The 16,280-nt window shown below is 46.0% G+C and overlaps 1 protein-coding gene across 8 annotated transcripts in view; it reads left to right on the top strand.

Annotated features, from left to right (window-relative positions):
- The window catches only part of JMJD1C (jumonji domain containing 1C), a 158,362-nt gene that overhangs the window by 86,196 nt on the left and 55,886 nt on the right, over window positions 1-16,280 (top strand). The window contains exon 1 of one of the 8 annotated variants that reach the window (XM_064716136.1): window positions 11,125-11,294. The exons of 3 other annotated variants lie outside the window; for them this stretch is intronic. The gene's annotated coding sequence lies outside the window, so the exon portion shown is untranslated. Of the gene's footprint in view, window positions 1-11,124; window positions 11,370-11,702; window positions 11,723-15,866; window positions 15,939-16,280 lie in introns of those variants that run through there. 4 more of the 8 variants (XM_064716135.1, XM_064716137.1, XM_064716138.1 and 1 more) reach the window with 4 other exon arrangements.

The raw sequence follows: 16,280 nt of genomic DNA, 5'->3' as shown, positions 1-16,280 counted from the left end.
ACTAATGCAGGAGTCTTGCAGGCAACGGAGGGGGTGGAAGAGGACAGGACAACTTAATTCGGGTTTGTTTCTAAAAATTAAACTTGATCTTGTAAATGATGTGAAAGCAAATAAAAATAAGGGTTTGTTCTTAAACTTCCACCCATTGTTTGTCTTTAAGCTCGACTTGAGGATGGTGGTGAGAAGGATAGAGAACAGAGAATAACCATAATAGAGAAATAAAACATTAAATATATTTGGCCTAATTTTCAGTAAGGATAATGATAAATAGAGGAAAATACACAGGGACCATGAGAAATGTTCATCTCACAATTAGGAAAAAATTAGTGTTGATTGTAACTATTTTAGCTAATTTTTCCTTCAGGGTGATACCAATCATTGGAGAAAGCAGTGCCAACAAGAAGAGGGAGAAAGGAAGAATTAGGCAAGCAATTAAAAGCCTGTCAGTCTATCCTCACAATATGTAAAACTTTGGAAGGCGTTGCAGTGTGTGGGTGAGGGGCTGTCAAGGATTTAGGAGATTAAAGAAAAGAAAGTAAACTACAATATATCTACTTCACAGAGTGAATTTTGTTGACCCTATACTTGTCTTTGGGGAGAATTAATCTTCAGGACAAGGAAGGCCGTTCTATGGCCTTGAGAGAAGCCATGAAGTAGCTGATGTTGGGCAGAGAGGTACATGGCATAATAAAAGCAGACTTAAAGATACTTCTAATTTGGCTGTGTGTTTCTAAATGCTGTTTTATTTGGGAGAGGTCAGTGACTCTGCAGATAGTCTAGAATTGTACGACTGAAAAAGACCTTGAGATCATCTAATCTAAATTAAGGCAGTTAAAACTTGTTGTGTCTGCTGTAGAGATTAAGAAATTATTCCTTGCAGCATCCTGTTTTCATAACTGGGGACACACCCAGCTGTTTTCCCCTCCCAGTCTCTTCAGTCTGTATTAATCTACGGCATTTTCCAAAACTGTGCTCCTTTTATTGTACATACCTATCTTAAGGAGCAATATCCAGAACTCTGCTCACTTTATAGTACTATAACTGAGGCTTTATGAATGCTGAACACAGGTTGTACAAACATACATATATCCCAGTATTGTGTTTATATTTTTACAGCATGACACTGTTAACTCAGTCCAGAAATTGAACCTAACCTCTCTTTTTCTATGGAATTTCTTCCTTAGCCACTCAATATTTTTGCTGTTGACTTCTGCCTACGTGCAGTGCTTTGCATATCATCTTTTTTCTCAGACCACTTGTCCAGTTTTCCTTTTTGTCCTCTAATATAATTTGCAGTCCCATGAAGCTGGTTGGTTGTCAATTTAATAAATGTAGTCTCTGTTCCATGATCTGGGTCACTAATAAATGTAGTGAGTATGACCAGACCCAGTGTAGGTGACTTTGGGAACTGCATTCTACATACATATTTTGCATATTTTGACAGATAGTTAGTGGTGATTTCTGAATATTTGGAGGTGTTTGTTTTTGGGTTTTTTTGTTTTTGTTTTTTGGTGGGTTTTTTTGGTTGTTGTTGTTGGGGTTTGTTTTGTTTTGAATTGTTTTATTTATTCCTTCTTTTTTCCTGATATGCCTCTCCATTTGTTTCATTTCAGTCTAATGTGTTTAGCTTGCACATATGAGTGTCATAGGAGGCAAAGTGTCAGGATATAGATCTGCTTCTCTAGCTTGCTCTTTTATTTGGCAAGGAAATTTGCTTTGACATTTTTGATTTAATGCTGCCTTTTACTCATGGTCTTGTATCCTTTAAAATCTTCACAGACTGATTATAGCTACTGTGTGTTTCCTCCCTCTGCCCTTAATCCTGGTCTACTCTTACCATCAGCACCTTGAAATGCGATATCATGGACCCACCTGAATAAAAACTTGAGTTTGCTCTGCTGTGAGGCAAGAAAATGTAATTAATATCATTCATTTAGACTTTTGTAATGCATTCCACAGTATGTCAAGCACTGAACAATCACAGGAAGACTGGGATTCATAGAGTGAACATGAACAGTAAATTAGGTAGGAATGAGTTTATAAGATGTTGGCTATGTGGTACTGAAACAGGTGGAGTTTTGTGGTGAAATAGTTTTGTCTGCCAATAGCTGTTAGCACATTTTGGGAATGACTTGCTTCGTGTTTTTACTAAAATGTTTGGACTAATTCATTAAATTTGATTAAAGCACTAGATGGTGCAGAATAGGAGAAGCCCTTAACACAGAGGATGAGGATTTTTGATGCAAATAAAATGGAATATCCTTGAGAAACAAAGGAATAAAAATGGAACGAAACGTCACTGCATAAACCAGAAAGTGGTGGATTTAGGAGCAGATGGCAAATAGAGATGAGAGCTTATCCAGGAGCAGCACTGGCAAGGAGAAGCTTTGACCCTTCTGGCTGGTGGGAGGAGGACTGGGAGCCGGCTGTGTGGTGATGGCAGGGGTGGCTCTGGGGTGTGTGAGAACAGAGGCAGGACTGTGTCCCCCTGGGGCTGCCCCACAGACAGAATTCTGCTCATCCATGCTGCAGACAGATCATTTGGAGCCATAGAGGATGCAGGGCAGGAGGATGAGGATAACCAGAGCACAGAATACAGTCTGACATGAGAGACTGCATGGAAGTAGAAAATGCAGGTTAGTAACGCTGCTGTGCATGCCAGTATGGGAGGAATGAGGGAATGTAATCACCACTAGAAATAGATCTTGGAGGGAAGTACTATCTGATATACTCTACAAAGGGATCCAGAAGATCCCAAATTCACAATACTGACCTGAGACATAACTTGGAAAAAAATGCATTGCGTTTTTTTAAAACACCAGTAAGTTTAAACTTAGAAAAATGTTCCACATACTGTAGAAAACTTCTGAGTGAGACGTGTTTGTGTGACCTTTCAGAGACCCTAGAGAAAGGAGATGAACAAGATCTGGATCATTTTGATTTTATCTTTAAACTCACAGCTGTCACAGTTTGAAGATAAGTGAATTTATAAAAAGCGGAAAACTTGTTATCTCGGAGAGAAATACTTTGAACGCCATCTGTCCTGTGTTTTCCTGAATGGAAAAAAAAGTGTTTGTCCATCAAGGTTGCTACTGGACAAGCATGTAGGGCAGATGTGAGAATCTAAAAATAGCATTGGGCGGGGGGAGAATCCATTATGATATCTAGGTTATTTTCTAATTTGTTTACTAGATAGACTGATGGTGTTTCAATATTATTTCAGCATTATCCTGATGCTGGGATATATTGACTGAAACCCTGTCTGTTCCATCAGACTTTTTATTATCAAATGTTAAACTTTTAACCTCACCTTCTTAGTGGCTTATGCCTGTAAGAGTTTTTTTTTATTTGAGAAGTTCTCCCAAGCCTTTAATGCTGCAGATTCAGGAATCAAACCGGTGTATTAGCAAGTGTATCTGTGTAGGAGGTCTGACAGAGACACAGTATGATTATAAAATAATCATAGCAGGAGAAAATACTGCTCAAGAAGGTTAAAATATATTTCTGTGTAGTCTGACACTTGATTGTTTCTTTCCCTCCCTCACACAGGTGAGGTGAACAGTCTGCTGTTTTTATTTCAGGAGTACATATTAGCACGTTGTCTCAGTAAGATGGAGCTTTTTATAAAGATAATTAAAACATGATGCACACTGTTACTTAATACTTAAGTGTTAGTGTTTGGAAATATGAAAATACTACTTTTAAGATACCCTTATGGGGAAAGTGTACAATGTTTAGAATATAAAAAAGATGTATTGCAAAACACAGACCAATGTTCCAGTATGACCTTACTCCCAGCAAGCTGGAGCTAAGAGCAAAGAGGCGCTGAGTCCAAAATGAGTAATTCTCTCCCTCCATGGCTGGCCTATGGCAATCCATGGACAGCCAGCTAGAAAGCCTAAGGAACTGCCAAATGGGGTTTCTGCTTTTCTGGAGACAGTGGAAGTAGAAAAGAAGGAAGGAGTAGAAGTTGCAGCCTTTTAACTATTCACTATCCCTGGACCACCCTCTTCCTTCCCAGTTCAGAGTATGTTGCAGAGTGAATTGCTTATTCTACAGCTCTTGTTGTGTCTGATAAACAGTGAAATGTACTGCTCTAAGGGAGTAAATGTAGACCTCGAGGAGTGGCCCTGAGGAGTCTTTTGCTTCTCAGAAACTGAATCCAAATTTATATACAACAGCTTTATTCACATGATAACATGAAGGAGGTATTCCCCTCTTTCAGCTTCTATGATGTGTTCTTTTAAAATACTGCTATCAGTTCTTGATGTTTTTTCAGTATTTTTCTTCACCTTCTGTGTATTTTTGAGGCTTTTGCTATTGCAAATAACTCCAAACAGGAGCTCCTCTTTATCATATCCAGCTCTGTTTCAAGAGCCAGTTCCACTCTCTGAACTGAGTTGTCCCAGCCTACTGCTCAAGTGACCATTTTATAGCATCGTGTCCAGGCTACATTGCATGCCCTGGGTGTGGTGTCAGGCATGTAGGGAGCATTTGATGTTACCAGAGTCCTGTGGGGCTGCAGGAATGGAAAATCCCAGCACTGGTGCATGCTCACCACTGCTGTAAGAGGAAGTGATGCCTGCAGTGAGGCTCCCTCAGAACCGCACCCTGACTCGCCTCCGATGGAGCCAGGGCTGCTTTCCAGCAGGAGTCCCTGACCAAAGGGCCTGCCAGCAGCCTGAGCCATCAAGCAGCCTCAGCTTCAGTGGGAAGCTGAGCTTTTGTGGTGAGGATGCTCCCCAGTTGTTTTGGTGAAGAGCAAGCAGAAAAATGCAAAATAAAACACAGTCCATTAAAAAGACAGGAAGATGACTAAGCTGGTGAATAAGATGCTCTAGACAAAGGACAGGGAGGGGCAGGGCAGAGGAGCTGAAAAAACAGCAGAATTGGGAAAAAAACCCTCAGTGCTCTGGAAATTCAAGTTAACAAATATGTAGGGGATAAGATGGAAAAAGGTGAGGCAGGTATTTAGGTTCTGGGTAATAAGAACAGAAAGGGACCTTATGAAAGCTAGATCTGAGTGACTCAGGAAGCAAGGTGAGCTTCTGAGAGGCAGTTGGGAATGTCATCTGAGAGGAACAGGAAATAGTAGGAGGGTGAAAGGTGGACTCCTGTTCTGTAATGGATTTCAATTAGTGGGAAGCATGAGAGGGACACGACAGCGCTGCTGAATCAGAAGAGCAGAAATGCTGTGGATGTTTAGAAGCCTGAAGCTGATTTTCTTACTAAGGTTGTTTTACTGGAGGTGAGGCTGGAAGGAGGCCAGGTAAATGAATGTTACAACCAGTAAGTTATAGGGGAGAAGGATGCAAGAACATTGTGAATGTTGCTGATAGGGCTGGATGAAGAAAGAAAAGCCAAGAAATGAGTTGGATGGAGTTTGGCATCACTGTGGTGGAAGCAAGAAGGCTGAAAAAGCATGAATCCTGCAAAACATGGATGGCACCCAAGTTGAAGAGGGTTTGATGAATATTGCAGACGGAGTGTGGGTAAGAACATTATGAACTTGAAGCTGTTGTGCTTTATGAACTTGAAGCTGTTGTGCTTGCTTTGTAGAAGACAGAATCTGTCCCAAGGTTAATGAATGCTAGGGCACATTACCATGACAATTGAAAACTCACTTGAAAGTCCAAAATTCCCTTGTCCAATGAGTTCTACAACAAGCACAGAATGAAAAGGGTTCCTTTCTGCACAGAGTTAAAATCTGAGAGTGAGTCAAGGGCAGATGACACACAGAGACAGGAGGTGGGAAATAGAAGGCATTGCTTATGAGGGAAGATGAGGCTTCCATCAAGCAGTGCCCAAGCCATTGTCGAGGTTTCAGAGGTCAATACAGCAGGCAGAGTTGTAAAGAGAAAATGGAAAGATGTCAGTGAATCAGCTTTGCTAGTGTTGTCAGTAAATTGTTCCTGAAATTGGTAAATGAGTGATACCAGGATTGGAAGGTGCTGTGTCGGGAAGTGCAGTGTGATGTAATGGGACTGCTGGGGGAAGGAATGCAAAGAGTGGCTGGGAGTGTTTGTGACAGCATTTTGCATCTGAACATGTGTGCATTTATTAAGGCCAGAATGAATATAGGCAATATAGGCTGGTGCTCTGAACTATGGGGATGGGTAGAAAAATGTGTTTTATAAGCTTTGTTAGAAAGACCTGCACCAAGAAGTGAGAGAGCAGGTCACACATAAGGTGACATTGATGTTACTCAATTTGAGTGAGTGGCAAGGGTCCCAGAATTTTGGATCAATTAATGAGGGAAGGGGGATTAGGAAAACACAAGTGTTTTGCAGTGATGTTGGGCTTAAAATGAGACATCCACAAAGTGATGCCTGAGAGACTGCTCAATATTTTGTATTTGAACATAAATCTGGAGTTAGAGCACTGTCCAGCAAATAAGAAAACTCATACAATTCTATTGACTACAATGATGAATTTTTTTTTAAGGCCATGCATCTGGTTTTTCTTTTATCACAATTATTGGTCTCCTGTTACAGCAGGGACACTGATTCAGCCACAGATATAGCACCAGATCACTAACAGGGCTTATTCCCACAGTTGTGTTAACAGTACTGGTATGATGTAGTAGATGGGGATGAAGTAATGGGGAAAATTGCACAGTCATGTTGATGCATGCAGCATTAAACCCCATGATGCCTGCCCAGGGAAGGACAAAATTGGTTTTAAAAGTAGATTGGAAACATGAAAAAAGATAGACACCATATTTTAAATTGGATTAATTTTAAATATACTGTAAAATCAGTTAGCACTGATCCGGAGTGTATTAACTGTACTGTTGCATATGTTACTTCATGTACACTATTGTCCTCAGCTTCTCAGTTTTGAAAAGTTACTAAAGATAGCCTGGTGAAGTTTTTGCATGTCTGATTTGCCCACCTCAATAATCAAAAAAGGAGAGTTAAATGAAGAATTTGCCAAATGAACTGGCACCTGAATGCTAGTTACTGCATTTCTCATGTTGCAGTTCCAGTAGTAATGATTGTTTCACACACACTAATTTCTCCTTTGGACTTTGGCTTCTGCACTTAAGTACAGGGTCAGAACTCGATGGGTTGCACAAATGCATAATGAGAAAGTTAATTTCTCCACTAACACGAGGCTGACCGTGGCTCTGCCCTTACACTGCATTATTTCTGCAGGAAATATCTGCAGGACTATCACTATGAAACGGTTCTGCTTGCTAAGCAAATGTGGAGCAGCACAGACAGGAAGAAGATAAGTAGAAAAAAATGCTAATTTAAATACTGAAGACCGATTTAACTAACCTTCATTTGTTTTCAAGTTTAAATATTTACTCATTTGCAATATTTGCATGTGCTCTTTGCTGGCCCGCAGCAGCGCGCACGTGGGTTTCCCTGGCGCGGCGTGAAGCACAGGAGCAGGGTTTGCAGGGTTTGCAGTTCAGGGCTTCTCTGCCTGCAGGAAACCCGAGGGGGTGCCAGCAGAACCCCGATCCGTGTGTGCTGCGGCTGCCCTGGAGCCGGAGCGGCATTCCCGGTGGCCGTGGCTCCCAGCAGGGCGGTGGCACCGGGCCCGGCGCTGGCTGCCGGCCAGCCCGCAAGTGCGAGGGCTGCAGCTGCCACCGGGCCCTGCTGAAAAACCTGCCAGGCCCCTCGAGGGGAAAAATAGCAGGGGGAAAAAAAAGAGCAGCTCTTGCACAACTGTGCCAGCACAACCTTCCGCCTCAAAGCAAACAAAAAACAAACTGAAAACGTCCAGCGGAGGACGGCAAAGCCATCCACCACCTGGAATTTTTCATGCAGTTGCTAAAAATACAAAACCTGCAGTGTTGCTGTCCTCACATGCGTGGCCTGAGCCTGGGCTGGGCTGCAGCACACCGGGGAAGTTGTAACTGCGATTTTAGGAAGGGAATGTTTGCATTTTTCCGTTGATTTTCATGATTATCTGTAGTTCTAGTGATTATCTGCAAAATAGGGCACGCTGTGTTACCAGTAATACATGTATCCTGTGGCAGTGAGCCAAGGCAGTAATTGAAGGTCAGGGATTGTTTGTCGAGTGCAGTTCAGTGTGCTGCCTGATTCCATAGGGGACTGGCAGTGCCAAAGAACAAAGGCAGCTCTGTTCTGCAAGCTTATAGTATGGCTTGTTTGACAGAGCTCAGGCCCAATTGTGAGAAGAAGCAAACAGTAGTGGAAAATAGTGCTAAAATAATGTCACTACTAAATAAGCCTTTTTAAAGTGTAGTAGTTTGCAAATGTCAAAACCAGGCTTGGATAGATGCTAATTTTTTAAATTCTTATTTAGAAGTTTACCTTTATGTGGCAAATCTGTTTTGTTAAGAACATACACATATATATCATAGTAAATTTTGCAAGTAGTAATGATGTAAACGTCACTTTATGTTGCCTTAGCCTACTTAACATTAACAATTATACCAGTAGCAATTTCCTTGGGTTTTTTTAACTTCCAGAAGGTGTGCACCACTTAGTGGGTTTTTCCTGAGGATGTCTTTGAGTGAAACTCTTGTAAATAAGAATTGGTGAGTTAGTATTCCATGCATAGCTGGTGCATCTTGAGAATTTTTAGCAAAATCCCTCTGTGGTAATGAATTGGTGGTGCTGGGCTGGGTATTAATATTCTTTGTTACTAAGTGGCCATCTATTAATAAAGCTTTGTCCAAACGGGCAAACTTGCCTGTCCTCCAGACCGTCTTGTGATTTGTATTTTAATAGTGTCTGTCTTGGATATTATTAAGGATTGCCTGCTTTGACAGTTGCACTACATACCACCCAGCTATCACAGCACCATGAGTTCAAGAGTAGCATGAAGTATGTTGTGCTCTGTAATAGGCATTTTTCATTTCTTTGCCCTTCCTGAAATAGCTATTAAGTGTCTGGGCTCTTAAGAGAAAGGGTAAAACAAAGCCTAAAAGTGTATGAGAAAGGGAGGAATCTAGTGGTGTAAGTAGTATTCCTTTGGGTGCTCAGTACTTCTTGGAGATAATCTGAAATGTGCTTTAAAAGTTAAATTGAAGATCATACAAGTACAGAATTAAGTTTGGAAAAATACTTTGTGTATTGATTACTTGGCAAAGTCTGAGTTCCAAGATATTTTCCTGTGTCAGCTATTACTGATGGGTCAAGTTTTATTTCTTTGTGGTGATGAGGCCTCTGAAGGACCAAGTCTGTGAAAGACTGTCCTGCCCACTTCACAAATGGCCCCGTTGCTGTTGGGTGGTGGATAACAAGGCACACTTCGATTCTAAAGGGGAAAGAGCAGTGCAAACTGCAGCCCCAAACCTGGAGTAAGGCTGCATTTCAGTCTTTGCTTCTGCATGACCTCAGTACTGGTGAAAGTGGGGTGTTATTCCCCCCTACCCAGTGAGAGGTGGTCTGGAGGAAAAGAAAGTGAAAGGAAATGAGGTCAGAATGGTGTCACTAAGATGTTTAATTTTTTTCTCTGGAGCTAAGGCAGTGCAGCCCTACCAAGGCATGGCTGGGGCAGGAGGTGTGTTGTGGGGAACCAAGGAGGTCAGTGAGCTCTGTTCTGCTGGTGGTGAGCCCTGAGTGGATCTGGTGAGGGGCTGTGGCAGGGGTGCAGAAAGCAGAGGAGCAACTGTCCAGTCTGGGTGGTCAGGAATAGATGGAGGCTGCTCAAGGCACTGCTGCCTCCCCGCAGCCTTGCTGCCATATAAGGCTGCCCAGCTGCCTTGAGCCAGCCCGGATGGAAGACCACTTAAAAAGGAAAATCAATACAATAAACTGCCTCTGCTAGTGTCCTTTCCAAGTGAAATCCAGGAGCCTTGCAGTTATGTGGTTTGAGCACAGGCTGGGTAGTGTACAAACACCATGTACAGGTAGCCTGGTTCCTGCCCTTGCTCGTGTGCTGTTATGGAAGAAAACCAGTTTGCTGGAGAAAAGCCTCTGGTGGGTAGAAAGCATTCCAGTTCAACTTTAATGTTTAGCTGTACCTAAGTATTTTATTTCAGAGCTTACTATGTTATAGCATTCCAGTACACCTTTAAGCTTACATCATTTGGAATAATTCAAGATGAGAACAGAGATGTAGTCATGCATTGATTTCCCATTATTCTCATACTTTCTTGGCAAATGACACGCCTTGTATTTTTTCCGTGAAGTGAAAAATGTACAGCTGTTTATGTTTAAAGAGATTGGGGAAAACAAATGTCTCTATTGCAGCCTCGCTTGTGATTATTTTTTTTTTTCTTACTATCCATGTTTATCTATGTGAGCTAAGCTCAAGGAGTATATTACAGGTGTTTTTGCTAAATTTCTCTCAGGAAATAATTTTCTCATTGGTAAGTGTCCCCTGAACCTTCTCCCCCTGGACTATTCAGTTGAAGTTTCCATGTGAACTGTAAACAACTAGTTAGTGGCATTGGATAGTGTTGGAAAGTGTGAAAACACGTGAGGTTTTTTTTTGGTTTGGGGTTTTTTTTTTGGGGGGGGGGGTGTTGGGTGGGGGGTCGTCACGGAGAAAACAGGTTATATATTAGAAATGATAAAATTGTGCTTGAGGTTTTCCGCGAGTCCCCGGGCTGAGCCCCGCTGTGCGCTGCTGGTGAAGCCTTTGGGCTGCGCACCCCGGCTCTGGCGGCGCAGGGGGAGCGGAGCCGCCCACCGCCCTCTGCTCCGGCTGCTCCTGGACCCAAACCAGGCACTGAGCTCATGCCTGACCCGCCCTTCCTCTTTATTGCCTTTTTTTTTTTCCCCTTTCGTTGAGTGGACGAGCTGCAGCCCTCGCTTGCTAACTTTCCAGAGCCCACCCGCGGGAAGGATAGAGAACAGCTTTCCAAGGCCGGGCTCAGCTCCGCCGGGGGAGGAAGTACCGTGGCAGTAACCGAAGTTCGAGGTTGCGGCGCGGAGCAGCGGCAGCAGGAGGCTCCAGGCCCCCGGGTGCCTCGGCCGCGCTCCCGAGCCACGGCCACACGTGTCCCGGGACTCCGCCCCCGCGGGACGTGGCCGCGGGCCGCGCCCGCCGAGCGCCGCCTCTTCCCGCGGCGTGCTCTCCTCGCCCGACGCTCGGCTCGGTGCTTCCCCGCCCGGCTCCTCCCGCCCCGGCACCGCGCACTGCGCGCCCGCCCTTATGTAAGCGGCGGCATCGGCAGCGCGCCATGACCCAGCAGCGGGGACGCGCCGGGGCCTCCGCAGAGCGCACAGCTGCGCGCTAGTCCGCGCCGGCCCCACAAAGGGCGGGCGGTGAGTCGTCGTCGTCCTCCTCCCCGCCGCCTCCTCCTCCGGCCCCGCAGTCTCCGCCCCCGGCGCGGCCGCCCGGCCCGACCCGGAAGCGGCGCGGTGAGAACCATTTTCCTTGTGAGTTCAAAGGCGGAGGCGGGCGCGGAGGTCCCGCGGGCTGGGCCGCCGGGCGAGGTGCGTGCCGGCCGACGGGGTGGGGGGAGCGGGACAATCTGCCTCTGTCGTTCGGGGGCCTGGGGGGCGTCTCCGCGCCTTCCCCGGCGGGATACATACCCGCGCGGACACTTTAACTTTGCGACGGGCGCCTTTGTTTGCCCTCGGAGGCTGCTGGGGCGGAACGGGCCGCGCCCCCGGCCCGCGGGGCTGTCGCGGCCCTCGGCCCCGCTCCGTCCTATCCCTGCGGAGCGCGGAGCGGCGCACGTGACGAACGGGCTCCCGCGGGGGCGCGCGCGGCGCGGCACGCGGCCGGCGACGGCGGCTTTGTGCGCGGCCCGGCGGGGACGGGAGCGCGGCGAGCCCGGGACACCGTGAGTACCGGGCACCTCCTGCGCCCGCCGAGGCGCCCAGGGCGGCCTGCGCCCCGCGGGAAACGGGAGAAAGGGAGCTCGGAAAAAAAAAAAAGAGGTTTTGTGGGGCTTTTTTTTTGCTTTCTTCGGTTAAGTTTATGCCGTTGAGGCGGGGTGCGGGAGCGGCAGGACTCGGTGCCGGCCGTTAACGGCACTGAGGCCGCCGTTGGAGCAGCCGTGGGCGCCGTTGGTGCGCCCTGCCATGCGGCAGCCCCGGCGGGCAGCGGGCCCGGCTGGCGCTGCCTTCTCCCCGCGTCCCGACGGGTACTTCCTTCTGCCCCCCCCGGCCAAGGGCTGCGAGAGTTCCGCCCGGAATAACGCCTTGGCTGGAAACGGCCGCTTCCGTGGGGATTGCAGGCAGGGTAATCCGCGAGTGAGGAAACCCCGTGCTCGATTCTAACGTCAGATCTGCTTTACTGATTGTCCGCTCTTTTCCACTCGGTAATTCTGCCTCTGAGTACAAACCATGGCAACAAACGGGCGTTGGAAGAGAGCTACAGCTGTTTCGAATGATTAAGTGTCATAAAGAAAAGGTGCCCGTGTTTGCGCTATTGCAGACTAAACAGTAAGGCTACAGAACAATATGTGGAAAAGTTTACTGAATAGCACGTAGAAATTAGGTTTAATTAATATTTTCAATTTTTGTGCTTTAAAGAGGAAGAAGTATAGAATGTAGATGTTTTAGTGCAAGAATAGCTTTCTGAATTACATTATTAACTCTTTAAAAGTCTGTTTGGCTTACGGCATAAATTCCTCTAGAAAGATTTTTTAAAAAGGGTCACTGCGGTAGGTGTGCGTTGTAGGATGTGCTTTTGTGGTGTGGGGAGCAGGCTTGCGGCACAGCGTGCCCAGCTAAGCAGGCTGCGAGCTCCAGGCAGGCAGCTGAGGCAGTGCTACGTGCGGGATGAGCTGGGCAGCAGCTGCGAGCTCAGCTGTAACCCGAGCATTTGCTGCATTGAGCCTTCTGGGTGTCACAGCCTGGCAGCGCCCAGGCTGCAGCAGTCGAGGTGCAGCAGCTTCTGGAGCCCTGGCCGGTGCCAGGGAGCTCCCTGCTCGATGCTGGAGGCACATTGCCACCGCTCCAGCTGCTTAATTGCACTAGGCAGAGGTAAAAATGCACTGTGTGCTTGCTTGCTGCTGCTTCCTTGGGAAAGTGGGTCCTGTGATTGCTATGGGGCTTTTGGAAAGATAAATAAGGAGATGACTTGTGTTATTGGGCATAAGAAAAGGCTGTCACTGGGTAATTTGCTGTATTGGTATTTGGTGAATGCTGTTGAATGATTTTGTGATTGTTTGCTGTGAAGTGATGCTAATTTATGTCTTCTGAAATAATATTTGAATTTCCAGAAGATCCAGAATCCAATTCTCAGACTCAGTGCTGTGCCAGCTGCCTCTTGTAAGCAGGTTATTTCTGGCATGAGCCAGGGTGAAATGATGGTGAGGGGCAGAGTAAGAAACACCCTTTATTCAGCATCAGGGAACTTGTTAGCAAAGCAGCCAAAGAGAGAGAGAGTGTGTGTGTGCGTTCATGGAGCTCCCTTTGGTTAAGCAGGGAAATCTGGTGGGGGAAAAAGTGGGATTTTTTTTTTCTAAGCATCCAGTTGGAATAGTGGTAAAACCAGATGTCACAGTGCTTGAGTCCTCTGCTCAGTTGTGGTCTTTGGGGAATTGGGTTAACGTATAAAACTTCTTTTACAAGCTACAGGTTTGAAAGGGAGATTTTAATTTACAGAGGTTTAGTTTTTCCTGATTTCTGGCAGTATGCTTGGTTGTCCTTCAAGTTCTCCTCCACTTTGGGAATGGAAAGAGGGGCATCTGCAAGGAACTTGTTGGACCTTTTTATCTATATTTTCATGTCATTACGTGCCTCGTATGCTTACCTGTAATAGCTGACTCTTGCCTGCTGTGCTCTCAGTCTGTTTGTCTTTGGGCATGTGTGATATGTAGTGTGAAATTCAGTATTGTCTTCCATTTAAAATTTTTCAAATCCCTAACCTATCCCAGGCTGGGTGTCTCCTTGGTGGCCTGCCTATCTCATGGAACTGATGGAGTCTGGACTTTGCTTTTCCAAGAAGGCGTTTCCTTAAGGGTGGTGTTTTGTTGTTGATAGTGGGAATGTTTTTTACTATGCAGCTGAGTGGCTGTCCTCATAGGAGGAGATGTGTGACATGGCATGGTTTTGCTTTATTTATTTACATATTTTTCCTGTGTGCTTGTGGGATAGCCTGCATCCTCCACATGAGTATTTTGGGGGCGTTGACCTGTCTAGAGGCATAGATCTATGAAAGTGAGGGAGAAGGCATTACGTTTCTTTTCTCAGAATAATCACACTCACAGATCTATATTTGGAATTAGTTCTTTTAATACCAGTAGGAAGATAAACCAGTGGCTCACATGTACCTTAATCTGTAGTGTTGTCTAAGTCCTGAATGATAACTGCAAGCCACATTCCACACAGTTTCGTTTTAGCTGATGATTTGGTATGTCCTGTTGTTTGTAGTGGGAAACTCATTTATTGACCTGAATAATAGCTCAGAAAGTTAGAGAGAAGGCACTGTGGGAAAAGTAGAACAGTGTGAGGGAAGACATGGGGGCAGTTAGAGAGCTGAAGGACTACAAAATTTGCTTTTTCAAAGAAAAATCTGCTTATGAGTTTATACACTCAACACTTTGCAATTTCATGATGTGAACTCCACCCTCTCTTAAGCATTAGCAATACAAGATCCATTATAGGAAAGTGATGCAAGAGCAAAGGCCCTTTCTTAGCTATTAGAGGTTAAATAATTATTTACTATTTGGACTCTGTAGTTGGAATATTATCATATGCTCTTGCTCCTCCAGCCCTTTCATCTAGTTACCTATTGGTGGAGAGGTTTGGCTGTTTTCCTTCCTTGTCTGAGAAAGAGTAGCAGCTGAAGTGAAACCTTAAATAAAATGGAAACAAGAATGCTGTGCATTCAGTCGGAGCATTTGTGAAGTTTGATAGGTTTATTAGAAAGTATAATGTATCTCCCATGAAGAATTCTCTCATTTGTTTAGTAAGTGCCAGAGCTGAAGCTCCAGAGACACTTGGGTTATATTTAGCCTAATCTCGAGGCAACACCTTTGAAAGTAGGTAATGAAGCCTGATAAAACCTTGAGTGCTCTCTCAGGAGCTGCCTGCAGACTGGCTGAGGGCAGGTCACTGGCTCTGCTGCTGCCCTGCTTAGTGGCTTTTGTCAAGTTATGGGATTGCTTCGTGCCTCAGTTTCCCCAGCTGTAAATAGGTCGTGGTGATCCTGCCTTCCCCTGTAAGTACTTGGGGTCTCTTGCTGCAGGATGTTGCATGTGAGCTGCTAAAGCAGCATTTTATAGATGTTGGTAACATTTGCACAGTGCTCCATGTGGTTTGACCTGCCCTTGTTTCTCCTCTTTGTCTTTTTCTCCTGCCTTTTAAATTTAGAATCGGTCTCAAAGGGCTTTTTTCTTTTCCTGTTTTCCCTCATTATTATTTTTGTGTCCTGTAAAATAACTTTCCTCTTATTTTTTTCTGTCCCTCCATGTTTTTTCCCCTAGCATCCTGCATGTTCTTTCTGCCAGTCATTTCTTTTGTTCACAGATGTCTTCCTCTTGCTGTTCCTGTCTGTCCTCAGAGCAGCATTTCTCTCCCCTCCATCCGCTGGGATTTCCTTTTCACCTGACTCATCCCCAGTAGGTACATCCCCGCTCGGCTGGGCTCTCCTTGTGCTTCTGTTCCAGGAAACCCAGCCAGCAGGGAAGGCTTTGCCTGCTTGTCCCCTCTCAGGGGAGCTCCTGGAGCCATGGCGCCCTGCCTGCTGCATCCTGCTGTGCCTGCGTGAGGGCAGGGGCTTTGGGCAAAGGCTGTGCCAGGGTGTCGAGGAGCCTGCTGCCTTTTCTCTGTGCCTGGCTTTTGCAGCAGGGCTGGGAGGTTCCTCGCTTCCTCCAGCAGCGAAGGTGGGCAGCACCTTGTTGCTTGCCCAGCCCGGGGGTGGGTGAGGGAGGCTCCCGGCCCTGTGCGAACCGCCCGGCCCGGCGCTCCGGGCGCGCTCGGGGGCGGAGTGCCGGAGCAGGGAGCAGCCGGCTGCTGCTGCAGGGAGGAGCGGCTGCGGGGGCGGCGGAGCAGAGTCAGAGCAGTTCAGAGATGGGCAGGGAAATGAGATGCTTGACTTGAGGCAAGGTGAACGATTTCAGAACAGGAAGAGGGGGGAGGGATTTCTCTGCAGTCTGCTTCCACTTGAGCTGTCCTTAGTATAATCACTGCTGTGCTAGCTGGTCCTGCAGGCAGGGAGAGAGGAGCTGCGGGCTGAGCTCTGTGTTTAGGATGGAATGGTGCTCCTGTACTTTGAGCTTCTGTGGTAAGCAATCTTGCTCAAGCATAGTGAAGGAAAGGAAGAATGGATGGTGTAGTTCTCTTTTCTGGCTGGTTTTCCACCAACGGCACAAAGGAAAAAACCGACAACACAAAATCCTCCTTTCTTGTATAATTAGTAACTGTTATTTTAATGGAAAAAATACATCA

This window comes from Zonotrichia leucophrys, chromosome 6 (genome assembly GCF_028769735.1).
Source record: "Zonotrichia leucophrys gambelii isolate GWCS_2022_RI chromosome 6, RI_Zleu_2.0, whole genome shotgun sequence".
In the NCBI taxonomy this organism is placed as follows: domain Eukaryota; kingdom Metazoa; phylum Chordata; class Aves; order Passeriformes; family Passerellidae; genus Zonotrichia; species Zonotrichia leucophrys.
This window is presented reverse-complemented; position numbering and strand designations above follow the sequence as displayed.